Genomic DNA, 20805 nt, shown 5'->3' with positions numbered 1-20805 from the left:
TTTGGCATCGGCCGCGTCAGAAGACCATGCCCGTACCTGGACACTAGGGGCTTAGGGCATTGTTCTGCCCATTACTATAAAGACCGAACACCTTAGGGAGTGTTCGGCGTCTCGAGTTAGGCCTTATATGCATCAGCTCCGAATCATGTCTTTGGTCAAATGTTGGGTTTGCCCGGCTCCTGTGTTTTGCTGCCTTACGTTCCATATCATCAGCTAACGCGGCACCAGGAGAAGTACTGCGATTGTGCCCCGGTTCGGCTGGGCGAGCACCTCAGTAGAGAAAGCCGAAAACTGACTGTCATGATATAGCGAGAGACTGGTCAACCACTTGATCGACCACCGGAATGTTTAGAATTCCCCGCTTTGACGAAGGACCGTTTCCCGGTCAGGCACACACGCGCCCCGAATTCGGAGAAGTGCGGTGCCCCAAGGGGCTATATCGTAGCCCCACCCTCGAGCTCCACTGGCTAAGTGAAAGTGATAAAGCATTATAGTCCGGATTGCCTCGTTTGCTACGCTACCACCTCCTTAACAGGACCGAGCCGTCGGATTAAAGTGTGAAAATGCGCTATTTTTGCGAAGACCCCCGCACCTTGTGCGTGGGGGCTGAAGCCGAAGACTGCAATCTTTCAGGTTATACAAATGTATACGTAAACGGCCGCATAGGAGAAGTTTTACTACTTGGGACGCACAAGTATAAAAAGCAGTCATAGCATAATCCTCGTTTTACAAGCTAAAAACGTTCATTTGAATGTGACATTTTTCGAGCACTGCGACTCTATTACACGAGTGCCACGCATAACTTCCCCGAAATAGTGCTCGGCGGGGAGCCGGTTTTCATCCGAGCCCTGGGCGGCAACAGCGGTGGCATCCATCTCCGTCCAATGCGCCTTCATGCGGGCAAGAGCCATCCGCGCACCCTCGATGCAGGCCGACCGCTTCATCTCCTTGATATGCGGCACCGCTCCAAGGAATTGCTGCAGTAAGCCGAAGTAGCTCGTCGCCTTGGCCCTCTCCGGCCAGACATGAGCCACGATGTCAGTCATGGCAAGTCCGGACAACCTATTTAGCTCGGCCCATTCGGCCAACTGGTCGGTCAACGGAAGTGAGCGATCCGGACTATGGAATTGAGACCAAAATAACTCTTCCGTCTCGTGATCCTTCTGGCTCCGGAAGTACTTAACGGCATCAGCCGCACTTACCGCTAAGTCCATATACGGATCCTCCGGACTCCACAGCCGATCAAATTGAGCATACTTTTGATCCATAAACCGGCGACGCAGCAGATAAGGCCTGCCAGCCACGATATCTCTGGCCTGGCGCAGCTCCTCCTTCATGGCCCGCATTGCAGATCGGGCATCCTTGGCCTCGGCGGTGGCCTTCTTCAGGTCTTCTCGCTCCGATAAACGCTCCTTTTCAAGAGCCTCATTGCGGTCGGCGGCATCTTTCACTTTCACAGCCAACTCGTCCACCTCTTTCCTGCTTAGGCAGTGTGCAACCTTTTTGGCTTTCAACTCCTCGGCCGCCCTCGAGGCAGCCGCGTCACTCCTTCGGGCTTGCTCCTTAGCTTGGGCAAGTTCGGCCCGAAGGCTCTCCACAGCAGCAGCACCGTCTGTACAATAGCATATAATTTATCAAGAGGAGGGCTTTGACCTCCTTAATAAAGCAACTGTGGAGAACTCATTTACCTTGCGACTCATCAAGTCGCCGGTTGACAAGTGCGATGTCCGCATCTGCCACGTCAAGTTGCCGCATTAACTCGGCAACTCCACTAGTCCGGTTAGCCCTCGGACTATCCGCCACCTGCATAGAAATGACGACATTCATTACTTGCGATTTTGATCCTCGGCACGCTGTCGTTTTCGACAACCTACCGAGTCTCAAGGGCTACTATCTATACAGGGCGCACTTTTATGTGCAAAACTGTCCAAAAAAGGTGTGTCATTCGCGTGTACCTCAAATCCTGCCAACAAACTTGTAGCGGCATTACGCAATCCGCTCTCGGCGGACGAAATACTTCCAATCACCATACGCATCAAAGCACGGTGATCTTCTGAGATGGACGCCCTCTCAAGCAGATTATTCAGTTCTCCCGGCCGGATACTAGTGGGCGCCGAACTCTCTGGCCCCTCCGGACTCGGGGATACCCTCCGTGACGATACTTCAGGCTCATCTGCCCTACCTAACGGCGCAGCAGACGGAGGCGTTTCGCTCTCCATCATCTCCGGAAGAAGGTCCCCCGAAGACGAACTCATTGTTGGAAATATGCCCTAGAGGCAATAATAAAAACCATTATTATTATATTTCCTTGTTCATGATAATTGTCTTTATTCATGCTATAATTGTGTTATCCGGAAATCATAATGCATGTGTGAATAACAGACACCAACATGTCCCTAGTGAGCCTCTAGTTGACTAGCTCGTTGATCAACAGATAGTCATGGTTTCCTGACTATGGACACTGGATGTCATTGATAACGAGATCACATCATTGGGAGAATGATGTGATGGACAAGACCCAATCCTAAACATAGCACAAGATCGTATAGTTCGTTTGCTAGAGTTTTGCAATGTCAAAGTATCTTTTCCTTAGACCATGAGATCGTGTAACTCCCGGATACCGTAGGAGTGCTTTGGGTATGCCAAACGTCACAACGTAACTGGGTGACTATAAAGGTAGACTACGGGTATCTCCAAAAGTGTCTGTTGGGTGACATGGATCAAGACTGGGATTTGTCACTCCGTATGACGGAGAGGTATCACTGGGCCCACTCGGTAATGCATCATCATAATGAGCTCAGAGTGACCAAGTGTCTGGTCACGGGATCATGCATTACGGTACGAGTAAAGTGACTTGCCGGTAACGAGATTGAACGAGGTATTGGGATACCGACGATCGAATCTCGGGCAAGTAACATATCGATGGACAAAGGGAATAGTGTACGGGGTTGATTGAATCCTCGACATCGTGGTTCATCCGATGAGATCATCGTGGAGCATGTGGGAGCCAACATGGGTATCCAGATCCCTCTGTTGGTTATTGACCGGAGAGTCGTCTCGGTCATGTCTGCTTGTCTCCCGAACCCGTAGGGTCTACACACTTAAGGTTCGGTTACGCTAGGGTTGTAGGGATATGTATATGCAGTAACCCGAATGTTGTTCGGAGTCCCGGATGAGATCCCGGACGTCACGAGGAGTTCCAGAATGGTCCGGAGGTAAAGATTTATATATGGGAAGTCCTGTTTCGGGCATCGGGACAAGTTTCGGGGTTATCGGTATTGTACCGGGACCACCGGAGGGGTCCCGGGGGCCCACCGGGTGGGGCCACCCATCCCCGGGGGCCACATGGGCTGTAGGGGTGCGCCTTGGCCTACATGGGCCAATGGCACCAGCCCCACTAGGCCCATGCGCCTAGGGTTTCCAAGGGGGAAGAGTCCTAGGAGGGTAAGGCACCTCCTAGGTGCCTTGGGGGGGAGGGAAACCCCCCTAGGCCGCCGCACCCCCTAGGAGATTGGATCTCCTAGGGCCGGCCCACCCCCCTTGGCACCCCTATATATAGTGGGGGAGAGGAGGGACTTCATACCTTGAGTCCTTGGCCTTAGGTTGCCTCCTTCTCCCTCCCCAACACCTCCTCAACCTCCATAGTGCTTAGCGAAGCTCTGCCGGAGTACTGCAGCTCCATCAACACCACGCCGTCGTGCTGCTGCTGGTGCCATCTCCCTCAACCTCTCCTCCCTCCCTTGCTGGATCAAGAAGGAGGAGACGTGGCTGTTCCGTACGTGTGTTGAACGCGGAGGTGCCGTCCGTTCGGTGCTAGGATCTCCGGTGATTCGAATCACGTCGTGTTCGACTACATCATCCCCGTTCTTTGAACGCTTCCGCTCGCGATCTACAAGGTATGTAGATGCATCTATTCACTCGTTGCTAGATGAACTCCTAGATGATCTTGGTGAAACGAGTAGGAAAATTTTTGTTTTCTGCAACGTTCCCCAACAGTGGCATCATGAGCTAGGTCTATGCGTAGTTCTTCTTGCGCGAGTAGAACACAATTTGTTGTGGGCGTAGATTTGTCAACTTTCTTGCCGTTACTAGTCCTTTCTTGCTTCAGCGGTATTGTGGGATGAAGCGGCCCGGACCAACCTTACACGTACGCTTACGTGAGACCGGTTCCACCGACTAACATGCACTAGTTGCATAAGGTGGCTGGCGGGTGTCTGTCTCTCCCATTTTAGTTGGAGCGGAATCGATGAACAGGGTCCTTATGAAGGGTAAATAGAAGTTGACAAATCACGTTGTGGCTTTAACGTAGGTAAGAAAACGTTCTTGCTAGAACCCTAATTCAGCCACGTAAAACTTGCAACAACAATTAGAGGACGTCTAACTTGTTTTTGCAGCAAGTGGTTTGTGATATGATATGGCCAAAGTTGTGATGAATGATGAATGATCTATATGTGATGTATGAGATGTTCATGCTATTGTAATAGGATTCACGACTTGCATGTCGATGAGTATGACAACCGGCAGGAGCCATAGGAGTTGTCTTTATTCTTTTATATGACCTGCGTGTCATCAAGAAACGCCATGTAAATTACTTTACTTTATTGCTAAACGCGTTAGCCATAGTAGTAGAAGTAATAGTTGGCGAGCAACTTCATGGAGACACGATGATGGAGATCATGATGATGGAGATCATGGTGTCAAGCCGGTGACAAGATGATCATGGAGCCCCAAGATGGAGATCAAAGGAGCTATGTGATATTGGCCATATCATGTCACGTTTATTATTTGATTGCATGTGATGTTTATCATGTTTTGCATCTTGTTTACTTAGAACGACGGTAGTAAATAAGATGATCCCTCACAATAATTTCAAGAAGTGTTCCCCCTAACTGTGCACCGTTGCGACAGTTCGCTGTTTCAAAACACCACGTGATGATCGGGTGTTTTTATTCAGACGTTCACATACAACGGGTGTAAGACAGATTTACACATGCAAACACTTAGGTTGACTTGACGAGCCTAGCATGTACAGACATGGCCTCGGAACACAGAAGACCGAAAGGTCGAGCATGAGTCGTATAGAAGATACGATCAACATGAAGATGTTCACCGATGTTGACTAGTCCGTCTCACGTGATGATCGGACACGGTCTAGTTTAACTCGGATCATGTAATACTTAGATGACCAGAGGGATGTCTAATTTAAGTGGGAGTTCACTAATAATTTGATTAGTTGAACTTAATTATCATGAACTTAGTCTAAAATCTTTGCAATATGTCTTGTAGATCAAATGGCCAACGTAGTCCTCAACTTCAACGCGTTCCTAGAGAAAACTAAGCTGAAAGACGATGGCAGCAACTATACGGACTGGGTCCAGAACCTGAGGATCATCCTCATAGCTGCCAAGAAAGATTATGTCCTACAAGCACCGCTTGGTGACGCACCCGTTCTCCCTGCAGAACAAGATGTTATGAACGCTTGGCAGGCACGTTTCGATGACTACTCCCTCGTTCAGTGCGGCATGCTTTACAGCCTAGAGCCGGGGCTCCAAAAGCGTTTTGAGAGACATGGAGCATATGAGATGTTCGAAGAGCTGAAAATGGTTTTCCAAGCTCATGCCCGGGTCGAGAGATATGAAGTCTCCGACAAATTCTTCAGCTGTAAGATGGAGGAAAACAGTTCTGTCAGTGAGCACATACTCACTATGTCTGGGTTGCATAACCGCTTGACTCAGCTGGGAGTTAATCTCCCAGATGATGCGGTCATTGACAGAATCCTCCAGTCGCTTCCACCAAGCTACAAGAGCTTTGTGATGAACTTCAATATGCAGGGGATGGAAAAGACCATTCCTGAAGTATTTGCTATGCTGAAATCAGCAGAGGTAGAAGTCAGAAAGGAACATCAAGTGTTGATGGTCAATAAAACCACTAAGTTCAAGAAAGGCAAGGGTAAAAAGAACTTCAAGAAGGACGGCAAGGAGGTTGCCGCGCCCGGCAAGCAAGCTGCTGGGAAGAAGCCAAAGAATGGACCCAAGCCCGAGACTGAGTGCTTTTATTGCAAGGGAAGCGGTCACTGGAAGCGGAACTGCCCTAAGTACTTAGCGGATAAGAAGGCCGGCAAAACAAAAGGTATATGTGATATACATGTGATTGATGTGTACCTTACTAGTGCCCGTAGTAGCTCCTGGGTATTTGATACCGGTGCAGTTGCTCACATTTGTAACTCAAAGCAGGGGCTGAATAAGCGGAAACTGGCAAAGGACGAGGTGACGATGCGCGTCGGGAATGGTTCCAAGGTCAATGTGATCGCCGTCGGCACGCTACCTCTGCATCTCCCTTCGGGATTAGTTTTAAACCTTAATAATTGTTATTTAGTGCCAGCTTTGAGCATGAACATTGTATCGGGATCTCGTTTAATTCGAGATGGCTACTCTTTTAAATCTGAGAATAATGGTTGTTCCATTTTTATGAGAGATATGTTTTATGGTCATGCTCCTATGGTGAATGGTTTATTCCTTATGAATCTCGAACGTGATGCTACACATATTCATAATGTGAGTACCAAAAGAAGTAAGGTTGATAATGATAGTCCCACATACTTGTGGCACTGCCGCCTTGGTCACATAGGTGTTAAACGCATGAAGAAGCTCCATGCTGATGGACTTTTAGAGTCTCTTGATTATGAATCATTTGACACGTGCGAACCATGCCTTATGGGTAAAATGACCAAGACTCCGTTCTCAGGAACAATGGAGCGAGCAACCGACTTATTGGAAATCATACATACCGATGTGTGCGGTCCAATGAGTGTTGAGGCTCGCGGTGGCTATCGTTATGTTCTCACCCTCACTGATGATTTAAGTAGGTATGGGTATATCTACTTAATGAAACACAAGTCTGAAACCTTTGAAAAGTTCAAGGAATTTCAGAGTGAGGTTGAAAATCAACGTGACAGGAAAATCAAGTTTCTACGATCAGATCGTGGAGGAGAATACTTGAGTCACGAGTTTGGGGCACACTTAAGAAAATGTGGAATAGTTTCACAACTCACGCCGCCTGGAACACCTCAGCGTAATGGTGTGTCCGAACGTCGTAATCGCACTCTGTTAGATATGGTGCGATCTATGATGTCTCTTACCGATTTACCGCTTTCCTTCTGGGGCTATGCTTTAGAGACTGCCGCATTCACTTTAAATAGGGCTCCGTCGAATTCCGTTAAGACGACACCGTATGAATTATGGTTTGGGAAGAAACCTAAGCTGTCGTTTCTAAAAGTTTGGGGATGCGATGCTTATGTCAAGAAACTTCAACCTGAAAAGCTCGAACCCAAATCGGAAAAATGCGTCTTCATAGGGTACCCAAAGGAAACTATTGGGTACACCTTCTACCTCAGATCTGAAGGCAAGATCTTTGTTGCCAAGAATGGGTCCTTTCTGGAGAAAGAGTTTCTCTCGAAAGAAGTAAGTGGGAGGAAAGTAGAGCTTGATGAAGTATTGCCTCTTGAACCGGAAAATGGCGCAACTCAAGAAAATGTTCCTGAGGTGCCAGCACCGACTAGAGAGGAAGTTAATGATAATGATCAAGATACTTCTGATCAAGCTCCTACTGAAATTCGAAGGTCCACAAGGACACGTTCCGCACCAGAGTGGTACGGCAACCCTGTCTTGGAAATCATGTTGTTAGACAACGGTGAACCTTCGAACTATGAAGAAGCGATGGCGGGTCCGGATTCCGACAAATGGCTAGAAGCCATGAAATCCGAGATAGGATCCATGTATGAAAACGAAGTATGGACTTTGACTGACTTGCCCGTAGAACGGCGAGCCATAGAAAATAAATGGATCTTTAAGAAGAAGACAGACGCAGATGGTAATGTGACCATCTATAAAGCTTGGCTTGTCGCTAAGGGTTATCGACAAGTTCAAGGGGTTGACTACGATGAGACTTTCTCACCGGTAGCGAAGCTGAAGTCCGTCCGAATCATGTTAGCAATTGCCGCATTCTATGATTACGAAATATGGCAAATGGACGTCAAAACGGCATTCCTTAATGGTTTCCTTAAGGAAGAATTGTATATGATGCAGCCGGAAGGTTTTGTCGATCCTAAGAATGCTGACAAAGTGTGCAAGCTCCAACGCTCGATTTATGGGCTGGTGCAAGCATCTCGGAGTTGGAACATTCGCTTTGATGAGATGATCAAAGCGTTTGGGTTTACACAGACTTATGGAGAAGCCTGCGTTTACAAGAAAGTGAGTGGGAGCTCTGTAGCATTTCTCATATTATATGTAGATGACATACTTTTGATGGGAAATGATATAGAACTCTTGGACAGCATCAAGGCCTACTTGAATAAAAGTTTTTCAATGAAGGACCTTGGAGAAGCTGCTTATATATTAGGCATCAAAATCTATAGAGATAGATCAAGACGCCTCATAGGTCTTTCACAAAGCACATACCTTGATAAGATATTGAAGAAGTTCAATATGGATCAATCCAAGAAGGGGTTCTTGCCTGTGTTGCAAGGTATGAAATTGAGCTCAGCTCAATGTCCGACCACGGCAGAAGATATAGAAGAGATGAGCGTCATCCCCTATGCCTCAGCCATAGGTTCTATTATGTATGCCATGCTGTGTACCAGACCTGATGTAAACCTTGCCGTAAGTTTGGTAGGAAGGTACCAAAGTAATCCCGGCAAGGAACACTGGACAGCGGTCAAGAATATCCTGAAGTACCTGAAAAGGACTAAGGAAATGTTTCTCGTTTATGGAGGTGACGAAGAGCTCGTCGTAAAGGGTTACGTCGACGCTAGCTTCGACACAGATCTGGATGACTCTAAGTCACAAACCGGATACGTGTATATTTTGAATGGTGGGGCAGTAAGCTGGTGAAGTTGCAAGCAAAGCGTCGTGGCGGGATCTACATGTGAAGCGGAGTACATGGCAGCCTCGGAGGCAGCACATGAAGCAATATGGGTGAAGGAGTTCATCACCGACCTAGGAGTCATACCCAATGCGTCGGGGCCGTTCAAGCTCTTCTGTGACAACACTGGAGTTATTGCACTTGCCAAGGAGCCCAGGTTTCACAAGAAGACAAGGCACATCAAGCGTCGCTTCAACTCCATTCGTGAAAATGTTCAAGATGGAGACATAGAGATTTGTAAAGTACATACGGACCTGAATGTAGCAGATCCGTTGACTAAACCTCTCCCTAGAGCAAAACATGATCAACACCAGAATTCCATGGGTGTTCGATTCATCACAATGTAACTAGATTATTGACTCTAGTGCAAGTGGGAGACTGTTGGAAATATGCCCTAGAGGCGATAATAAAAAGCATTATTATTATATTTCCTTGTTCATGATAATTGTCTTTATTCATGCTATAATTGTGTTATCCGGAAATCATAATGCATGTGTGAATAAAAGACACCAACATGTCCCTAGTGAGCCTCTAGTTGACTAGCTCGTTGATCAACAGATAGTCATGGTTTCCTGACTATGGACACTGGATGTCATTGATAACGAGATCACATCATTGGGAGAATGATGTGATGGACAAGACCCAATCCTAAACATAGCACAAGATCGTATAGTTCGTTTGCTAGAGTTTTGCAATGTCAAAGTATCTTTTCCTTAGACCATGAGATCGTGTAACTCCCGGATACCGTAGGAGTGCTTTGGGTATGCCAAACGTCACAACGTAACTGGGTGACTATAAAGGTAGACTACGGGTATCTCCGAAAGTGTCTGTTGGGTGACATGGATCAAGACTGGGATTTGTCACTCCGTATGACGGAGAGGTATCACTGGGCCCACTCGGTAATGCATCATCATAATGAGCTCAGAGTGACCAAGTGTCTGGTCACGGGATCATGCATTACGGTATGAGTAAAGTGACTTGCCGGTAACGAGATTGAACGAGGTATTGGGATACCGACGATCGAATCTCGGGCAAGTAACATATCGATGGACAAAGGGAATAGTGTACGGGGTTGATTGAATCCTCGACATCGTGGTTCATCCGATGAGATCATCGTGGAGCATGTGGGAGCCAACATGGGTATCCAGATCCCGCTGTTGGTTATTGACCGGAGAGTCGTCTCGGTCATGTCTGCTTGTCTCCCGAACCCGTAGGGTCTACACACTTAAGGTTCGGTTACGCTAGGGTTGTAGGGATATGTATATGCAGTAACCTGAATGTTGTTCGGAGTCCCGGATGAGATCCCGGACGTCACGAGGAGTTCCGGAATGGTCCGGAGGTAAAGATTTATATATGGGAAGTCCTGTTTCGGGCATCGGGACAAGTTTCGGGGTTATCGGTATTGTACCGGGACCACCGGAGGGGTCCCGGGGGCCCACCGGGTGGGGCCACCCATCCCCAGGGGCCACATGGGCTGTAGGGGTGCGCCTTGGCCTACATGGGCCAAGGGCACCAGCCCCACTAGGCCCATGCGCCTAGGGTTTCCAAGGGGGAAGAGTCCTAGGAGGGTAAGGCACCTCCTAGGTGCCTTGGGGGGGAGGGAAACCCCCCTAGGCCGCCGCACCCCCTAGGAGATTGGATCTCCTAGGGCCGGCCCACCCCCCTTGGCACCCCTATATATAGTGGGGGAGAGGAGGGACTTCATACCTTGAGTCCTTGGCCTTAGGTTGCCTCCTTCTCCCTCCCCAACACCTCCTCAACCTCCATAGTGCTTAGCGAAGCTCTGCCGGAGTACTGCAGCTCCATCAACACCACGCCGTCGTGCTGCTGCTGGTGCCATCTCCCTCAACCTCTCCTCCCTCCCTTGCTGGATCAAGAAGGAGGAGACGTGGCTGTTCCGTACGTGTGTTGAACGCGGAGGTGCCGTCCGTTCGGTGCTAGGATCTCCGGTGATTCGAATCACGTCGTGTTCGACTACATCATCCCCGTTCTTTGAACGCTTCCGCTCGCGATCTACAAGGTATGTAGATGCATCTATTCACTCGTTGCTAGATGAACTCCTAGATGATCTTGGTGAAACGAGTAGGAAAATTTTTGTTTTCTGCAACGTTCCCCAACACTCATCTGAGAAGGCTGCAAATCCGAACTGCAAGATAAAAAATTTGGTTACCCACAGAAGCACAAATGGAGGTATTTCCTTACCAATTAACTCCCCTTTTCATACTCACGGCTCGCTGGAGGGCTGATCCTTTGGCGATGATTGTACGTCCGGATTCTCCCCGGACGCCGGACCCCCTGGTGAAGATCTCTTCCCCCGTTTAGTGGCTTTGGCCTCTGGATCTTCGGAGGCGGTCCTTTTCTCCCCCTGGAAGGAGGGGTTTTTGATTCCCCCCTCTTCAGACGCCCCTTTGGGCGAAATAACAGCTCCTCTATTTTCCCCATCGCTCCCTTCCATGGGCGCGACCTCCAACATTCTGACCAGCACGGGCTCCAGTGCGGTCTCTGGGAGGGGGGCCGGACACCTTATCAGCCTCGATCGCGCTACCCACTCCTGTGAAGAGTAATGGGTCAGGAGGCGAACTCTAGAAAGGCAGATAAACAGAACGTCCGGACTCTGAGCTATTTACCTGAGTATCCGGGCGATTGCAGCTTAGGCCTGCGTCCTCGGTCAATTCCGGACACGCTACCTGCGGTCCGAAGAACAACTTGTACATCTCCACGGGTGTCGCACCCATGAAGTGTTGGAGAATTCGAGGTCCCTCCGGATTGAACTCCCATAGACGGAGAGGACGGCGTTTGCAGGGAGGAAGACGCCTGATTAGCATAACCTGCATCACCACAACCAGATTGATCTCCCTCGCCTGGAGGTCTCGAATCCGGCCCTGCAATAAGGGCACGTCTTCGGACGGCCCCCAATTGAGCCCTTGGTTGACCCACGACATTAGTCGGCATGGAGGTCCGGGCGGAATGAAGGCGGCGGCTTTTGCTTGCTGCCCTTTGGAGCGGTGATATAGAACCACTCCTGCTGCCACAGTCCGAGTTCCTCTTGAAAGGAACCCTCGGGCCACGGGGCATTGGCCCTTCTGCTTATGGCCGCCCCGCCGCACTCCGCTTGACACCCCCCGATCATCTTCGGCTCCACATTAAAGGTCTTCAGCCACAGGCCGAAGTGGGGAGTGACGCGGAGGAAAGCTTCGCAGACGATAATGAATGCGGAGATATGGAGGATGGACTCCGGAGCCAAGTCGTGAAAATCCATCCCGTAGTAAAACATGAGACCTCTCACGAAGGGGTCCGTCGGGAAGCCTAAACCCCGACGGAGGTGGGATACGAAGACAACGTACTCACCGGGCTCGGGGGCGGGCACGGCCTGCCCTGGGGCAGGCAACCTGTGTGAAATCTTGTAGTGCAGGTACTTGGCCTCCCGCAGCTTTAACATGTCCTCCTCCGTGACGGAGGAGGGCATCCACCGGCCCTGGAGGTCGGAGCCGGACATGACTGAGAATCCGAAGCGCTCGAATCTGAGGCTCTGGGTGTTGGAACTAGGAGCGAGGAGGAGATTCGATGCGAGATTCAAGAACAAGAACAAGCCTTGGTCCTCTTATAAAGGGGAAAAATACCAAGAGCCGTCTCCATGACCGTTTGGGATTCACCTTCGATAGAGGAGGCGTGGCGACGGGAATGGTTGGGTTACCCACGCACGTATTGATGAGAATCCCGGAATAAGGGGAACATGATCTCTGCTTCGACAAGACGTGCCAAGGAAACCGCTTCGCTAAACGTGCTGAGGTGGTACAAAGTAAAAAATGATTCAAACAGTGGCTTGGTAGCGGTGTAGGTCACGCCGCATAATACGTCAGCAGATTGGACTGGTGTACATTTTATTCTCTCTACGGTGGAATGTGGAATTTATTTTGCAGAGCCGGACACTATCCTGGTGTTCATGATCTTCTCTGGATTATTCAAGGGAGGAACCCGCCTTGCAATGCCGAACATTATGCGCGCCGGACTAATTGTCATTGAAGCCTGGTTCAGGGGCTACTGAGGGAGTCCTGGACTAGGGGGTGTCCGGACAGCCGGACTATCGTCATCCGCCGGACTCCAAGACTACGAAGATACAAGATTGAAGACTCCGTCCCGTGTCCGGATGGGACTTTCCTTGGCGTGGAAGGCAAGCTTGGCGATACGGATATGTAGATCTCCTACCATTGTATCCGACTCTGTGTAACCCTAGCCTCCTCCGGTGTCTATATAAACCGGAGGGCTTTAGTCCGTAGGACACAACATACATTACAACAATCATACCATAAGCTAGCTTTAGGGTTTAGCCTCCTTGATCTCGTGGTAGATCCACTCTTGTACTACCCATATCATCAATATTAATCAAGCAGGATGTAGGGTTTTACCTCCATCAAGAGGGCCCGAACCTGGGTAAAAACATCGTGTCCCTCGTCTCCTGTTACCATCTGCCTAGACGCACAGTTCGGGACCCCCTACCCGAGATCCACCGGTTTTGACACCGACACCCATCTTTTTATCCTCGATGGCAACAATACAATATGTGCCTTGCTGCCCCTGCTGTCACTAGGAAAGGACACCGCAAGATTGAACCCAAAGCTAAGCACTTCTCCCATTGCAAGAACGATCAATCTAGTAGGCCAAACCAAACTGATAATTAGAAGAGACTTGCAAACATAACCAATCATACATAAAAGCATTCAGAGGAGATTCAAATATTTCTCATAGATAAACTTGATCATAAACCCACAATTCATCAGATCTTGACAAACACACATAAAAAGAGTTACATCGAATAGATCTCCAAGAAGATCGAGAGAACTTTGTATTGAGATTCAAAGAGAGAGAGAGAAGAAGCCATCTAGCTAATAACTATGGACCCGAAGGTCTATGGTAAACTACTCACAACTCACTGGAGAGGCTATGGTGTTGATGTAGAAGCCCTCCGTCATTGATTCCCCCTCCGGCGGAGCACCGGAAAAAGCTCCAAGATGGGATCTCACGGGTACAGAAGGTTGCAGCGGTGGAAATAGGGTTTCATGGTGCTCCTGGATGTTTTCAGGGTATGTTGATATATATATAGGCGAAGGAAGTCGGTCAGGGGAGCCACAAGGGGCCCACGAGGGTGGGGGGCATGCCCACCCCCCTATTGCACGCCTCCCTGCCTCGTGGCCTCCTCGTTTGCTTCTTGACATCCACTCCAAATCTCCTAGATTGAGTTTGTTCCAAAGATAACTCTCCCGAAGGTTTCATTCCGTTTGGACTCCGTTTGATATTCCTTTTCTGCGAAACACTGAAATAGGAAAAAACAGCAATTTGGCCTGGGCCTCCGGTTAATAGGTTAGTCCCAAAAATGATATAAAAGTATATAGAAAGCCCATAAACATCCAAAACGGGTAATATAATAGCATGGAACAATCAAAAATTATAGATACGTTTGAGACGTATCATCAATAAACGAGAGAATTGCACAAGGAGCAGCTGGCAGCTGGGACCCAGCAGCTCGAGCAGTATTTGTTTTTCGAGGTTTGAGCAGAATTTTTCTTGAGCGATGCTTTTGTTGTTGTTCAGAGGAGCAGGATATCAACTGGGCGGGCTGTGGCCCGTCTGGCCCAGGCTATTCTTTCATGTCGACCAAATATCCAGCCCAGATATTATTTTTTTAATGTGAAAATGACTATCCCAGCTATACTTTTTTTGCGAAATACTCAACCCAGGTCAACTTGTTATTCTCCGCCCCGCATTAGACTTGCCAGGAAAATGAGCTTTAAGAAATAATAAATGGGATGTAATTAAAAAATAGGCTATAAATATAAAAAAACACCGAACAAGTAATTTTTGTAATTTCATTACTTGTTACGCGCGCCAAATTTTGTTAGATTTTTAACTAACACAAATTTATTTTGAAATTATATTTAATCTGACTCAAAATTTCGGGTTGAAAAATATTTAGGATCCCATCAAAATGTGGGAAAATTTGTTAATTTTTTTTGAGCGGTTGGTTGAAATTATTAACCGTTGACCTGACTAGAAAATGGGTTGTAATTTTAACGAATAGTAAATGGGCTCAGTAAATTCCATTAGAATTTAAAAAATGGGTTGTACATTATAACAAATCGCAAATGGGTTATATGTTCTCTGCCACAGATGTGATGGTCACTTGTGGGCCTACTAAGTTGACATGTATGCAAGGCTTTGTCAACTTATAGTCAACACATGATTCTAGTAGCAGTGGCTGTTGGATGTCCATCTAACAGCTATGGTGCTTCTTCAATCTCGGATATTCATGCTTCACCCACCCAAACCACCGCCGGTGGTACCGCCTGAAACCGCCTCCCGTGGTCGATTGTGCTGCCACGCAGTCCTCACCGGCCCGCCCTACTCCCATCGCCGTCCAGGTCATTCCTCTACTCACCAAAACCACATGTTATTCTCCGGTGACGGCAGCCTCACACCGCAGCCGAACCAGTGAACCCTTGTACTCCCCTCCGTGGGCATCCACTAATGTGTCTTCGCCAACTCCGGGTTGTTCCCTTCCTAGACCTCGCCATCGTCCACCGCGTTGGTTCTCTCGGTGTGGCATGGTCAACTTTGTCAACAAACGACAGCCATAAAAATGATTCTAGCTGCACTAACTATTGGATGTTAAATCAACGGCCATGTTGCGTCTTCAACCTCTGGTCTTCTTGCTCAAGCCGTCCAAACTAGGCCCGTCGTACCGCCTGCTCCAGCCTCCCGTGGCCAGTTGTGCTATCGCGCAGGCCTCACAGACCAACCATACTACGACTGGGCAGGCCTTCCCTCTACTCACCCACACCCCCTGTCGGTGTCAAAACTGGCGGATCTTGGGTAGAGGGTCCCAAACTGTGCGTCTAGGCAGATGGTAACAGGAGACAAGGGACATGATGTTTTTACCCAGGTTCGGGCCCTCTCGATGCAGGTAAAACCCTACTCCTGCTTGATTAATATTGATGATATGGGTAGTACAAGAGTAGATCTACCACGAGATCAGAGAGGCTAAACCCTAGAAGCTAGCCTATGGTATGATTGTTGTTCGTCCTACGGACTAAAACCCTCCGGTTTATATAGGCACCGAAGAGGGTTAGGGTTACACAGAGTCGGTTACAATGGTAGGAGATCTACATATCCGTATCGCCAAGCTTGCCTTCCACGCCAAGGAAAGTCCCATCCGGACACGGGACGAAGTCTTCAATCTTGTATCTTCATAGTCCAGGAGTCCGACCGAAGGTGATAGTTCGACTATCCGGACACCCCCTAGTCCGGGACTCCCTCAGTAGCCCCTGAACCAGGCTTCAATGACGACGAGTCCGGCGCGCATATTGTCTTCGCCATTGCAAGGCGAGTTCCTCCTCCGAATGCTTCATAGAAGATTTTGAACACAAGGATAGTGTCCGGCTCTGCAAAATAAGTTCCACATACCACCGTAGAGAGAATAATATTTACACAAATTCAATCTGTTGACGTATTTCATGGCGTGACATCACACCACGGCCAAGCCTTTATTCGAATCGTTTTTACTGTCCCACCTCAATGCGTTTAGCGAGGCAGTTTCCTTGGCACGTTCTATCAAAGCAGAGATCGTGTCCCCTTATTCCGGGATTCTCATCAATACGGGCGTGGTAACCCAACCGTGCCCATTGGCACGTCTCCTCTATCGAAGGCGAGTCCCGAACGATCACAAGGAAGGCTCTTGGTATTCAACCTCTTTATAAAGAGACCAAGGCTCCACTCCTTTCTTTCAATCTCAATCGAATCCGCCCCTCGCCTCGAGTTCCAACACCCAAAGCTCCAGATACAGGCGCTTCGGACCTTCGATGATGTCCGGCTCCGACCTGCAAGGCCGGTGGATGCCTTCCACCGTTACGGAACAAGACGTGCTACAGCTAAGAGATGCCAGGTATCTAACCGGCGAAATTTCGCATAGGTTGCCTGCCCAAGGGCAGGTTATTCCCACTCCCAAGCCTGGCGAAAGCGTGGTGTTCGCGTCTCACTTCCTTCGGGGGCTAAGCTTCTCAACGGACCCCTTTGTGAGGGGGCTCATGTTTTACTATGGGTTGGAATTTCACGACTTGGATCCGGAGTCCATCCTCCACATCTCATCGTTCATTGTCGTGTGTGAAGCATTCCTCCGTATTACCCCTCACTTCGAATTGTGACTCAAGACCTTCAAAGTGGAGCCGAAGATGATCAAGGGGCAGCAGGCAGAGTAAGGAGGGGCTGTTATAAGCAAGAATGCTGATGCTCCGTGGCCCGAGTGCTCCTTTCAAGAGGAGCTCAGCTTATGGCAACAAGAGTGGTTTTATATCACAGCTCCTAGGGGCACCAAATGGGTGGCGCCACCTGCCTTTCGCTCGGGTCCTCCACCGTGGCTGGCGTCATGGGTCAATAAAGGACTTGACTGGGGGCCGTCCAAGGACGTGCCCTTGTTGCAGGGCCGCATTCGAGACCTCCTAGAGAGAGAGATCACTCTGGTCGTAGTAGCGCAGGTCATGCTGATTCGTCGCATCCAGCCCTGCAAACGTCGCCCCCTCCGCCTGTGGGAATTTAACCCGGAGGGACCACGAGCTCTCCAACATTTTATGGGCGTGACGCCCGTGGAGATGTACAAGCTTTTCTTCGAATCACAAGCGATATGTCCGGACTTGACCGAGGACGCAGGTCTGAGCTGCAATCACCCGGATACTCAAGTAAGTAGCCCTATACCCAGACACGCTATCCCATATTTATCATGAATTTGCCCTCAAAAGAGTTGTCCCTTGAACAGGAGTGGATAGCGAAAGCAAAGCTAATCAGGTGTCCGGCCCCCCTCGCTTAGACCACACCGGATCTCGTGCTAACCAGGATGCTAGAGGTTGCGCCTTCGGAAGAAGGTGAAGGGGGGAACAAGGAAGCTACCGCCTCCGCGAAGGAGGCTGTCAGGAAAGGAGGGATCGAGAATCCCTCCATCCAAGGGAAGAAGAGGACCGACTCTGAAGACCCGGAGACCATGGTCTCAAAGCGGGGGAAGAAATCTTCGTCAGAGGGCCTGCGCCGAGAGATGCCTCGGCCGCATTATGCCCCCAAGGGGATCAGCCCTCCACCAAGCCGTAAGTAAAAAGGGGAGTTTTTATTAAAATAAAGGATATCTCTGCCCTATTTCTGATGAAGATAACCGAAGTTTTACCTTGTAGTTCGGACCTCAGCCCTTCACAGCAGAGCTCATCTTCGGGGGATCTTCGTCTGGAGATGATAGAGAGCGAAACGCCTCCCCCTGCCGTACCGTTGTGCAAGGCGGGCGACCCTGAGGTGTCGTCGTGGAGGGTTTCTCCGAGTCTGGTGGGGCCGGAAGGCAGTCGTATTTCCCCTCAAAGCCCTCCATGTCCGGCCTTTGAAAAAGGCCATCGGACAAGTCCGGCACCACCTGGTGTACGGTCGGAGGAGCTGAAGGATCTGCTCGGGCGAGCGTCTATCTCAGAAGATCACCGTGCGTTAATGGGTACGGTGATTGAAAGAATTTGATCCGCTGAGAGCGGATTGCACGAAGCCATCAAAAGTTTAATGACAGGGTTTGAGGTACGCAAAATGATGTACCTTCTGACAGTTCTGCATATAAAATGCGCCATGTGTAGATAGTAGCCCCTGAGACTCGGTGTGTTGTCAAAAATGACAGCGCACCGAGGATCATAATCCGAGGTATAATGTGTCGCCCTTCCTATGCAGGTGGCGAAGGGTCTGGTGGCTAGCCGAACTGATGAATTTGCCAACTAAAGCGGCAACTTGACGTGGCGGATGCCGACATCGCGCTTGTCAATAGGCAACTTGACGAGTCACAAGGTATGCAATTTCTCCGTGGACACCTGGTAAGGGAGCCTGATGCCCGTGCCTTACAACATGTATGCTTGATGCAGATGGTGCCGCTGCCATGGAGAACCTTCGGGCGGAGCTCGCCCGAGCCAGGGAGCAAGCCAGAAAGAGTGATGCGGCTTCCTTGAAGGCGGCCGAAGAGCTAAAAGCCGAACAGGATGCTCACTGCCGAAGCAAGAAACAAATGGCCGAGATGGCCGTGGAGTTGAAGAATGCTGCCAACCGCTGCCAGCTTCTTGAAAAATAAGATCGAGCGGTGCAAGAGGACCTGAAGAAGGCTACTACCGAGGCCAAGGATGCTCGCCCTGCGATGAGAGCTATGAAGGAGGAGCTGCGTCAGGCCGGAGATATCGCGGCTGGAAAGCCCTTTCTGCTGCGGAGGAAATTCATGGATCCTAATTATGCTCAGTTGGACTGGCTGTGGAGTGCGGAGGATGCATATCTGGACATGGCGGCAAGTGCCGTGGACGCGGCCGAACACTTCCGAGATCAAAAAGATCACGAAGTGGAAAAGGTTTTTTGGTCGCAGTTCCATAATCCAGAGCGCCCACTTCCATTAACCGATCGCTTGGCCGAATGGGCAGAGCTGAATAGGTTATCCGGACTTGGCATGAAGGATGTCGTGAGTCTTTTGTGGCCGAAAAGGCCCGAGCCGAAGAGTTATTTTGGCTTGGTGCAGCAGTTCCTTGGTGCGGTGTCGCATATCAATGCAATGAAGAGGTCGGCATGCATAGAGGGTGCGCGGATGGCTCTTGCCCGTGTCAAGACATACTGGGCGGAGATGAAGGCCACCGATGTTGCATCCCAAGATTCGGACGGAAGCCGAGTACCTGTCGAGCACTATTTTCAGGAAGTTCTGCAGGGCGCTCGTTTAATAGAGACGCAGTGCTTGAAGGATATTATGTTCGAATAATATGTATTATTGTGAAACAATGTATCGATGGAAAAAGCTTTTTATACTTGTGACTTTCAAGAATTAAAATAACTCCTGTGCGGCCGCTAATGTATATGTATATATAACCTGAAAGATGGCAGTCTTCGGCTTCAGCCCCCACGCATATAATGCGGGGTTGTTTGCAAAAGGCGCATTTTCACACTTGATCCAACGTCTTGGTCCTATAAAGGAGGTGGTAGCGCAGCAAACTAGGCAACCGGACTATAATGCTTTATCACTTTCACTTAGCCATAGGAGTTTGACGGTGGGGCTACTATATAGCCCCTAGGGGCACTGCGCTCACCCGAGTTTCGAGCGCGTATGTTCCTGGCCGGGAAACGGCCCTTCGTCAATGCGGAGGAATCCTATAGATTCCGGCGGGTCATCGAGTGGTTGACCAGTCTCACGCTATATCATGACAGTCAGTTTTCGGCTTTCTCTACTGAGGTGCTAGCCTGGCCGAACTGGGGCACAATCGCAGTAGTTCTCCTGGTGCCGCCTTAGCCGATAGAGCAGAATGTAAGGCAGCAAAACACAGGAGCCGGCCAAACCCAACATTTGACCAAAGACATGATTCAGAGCTAATGCATATAAGGCCTAACTCGAGACGCCGAACACTCCCTAAGGTATTCGTTCTTTATGAAAACGGGACGAACGACGCCCTTGGTAATAAGCCCCTAGTGTCCAGGTACGTGCAAAATTCTAACGTGGCCCATGCCAAAACGCCAGCCTCCTCCTCGATTATGGCAAGAAACCAGGGGATGTGTATCAACAAGAGACAGTAAAAAAGGTTTACGCAGGGTCTTAATCTGAAAAGAATCCTTGTCACGGGTCCCTACTACACGTCTGCGTCTGTGTCTCCGTTGTGCCGTATCCTGGACGGGTGTAGCATGGTGTTCATCTATAAAAGAGAGGAACTTAGTTGAAAAAGATTGTGCAAAAAATGTACATTATATTAAATAAACAAGGAACGATTCAAAAAATGAATAAGATTCAGCTTTATTGTCTCTTGTTGTACAGGCGCGGAGACCCTTGTGCGGGGGTATGCGGCTAGTAAACCCTTGTATGTT

Source organism: Triticum aestivum, chromosome 6B (genome assembly GCF_018294505.1).
Source record: "Triticum aestivum cultivar Chinese Spring chromosome 6B, IWGSC CS RefSeq v2.1, whole genome shotgun sequence".
Classification (NCBI taxonomy): Eukaryota; Viridiplantae; Streptophyta; class Magnoliopsida; order Poales; family Poaceae; genus Triticum; species Triticum aestivum.
The sequence above is the reverse complement of the archived record's forward strand: the minus strand, read 5'-3'. Positions refer to the sequence as shown.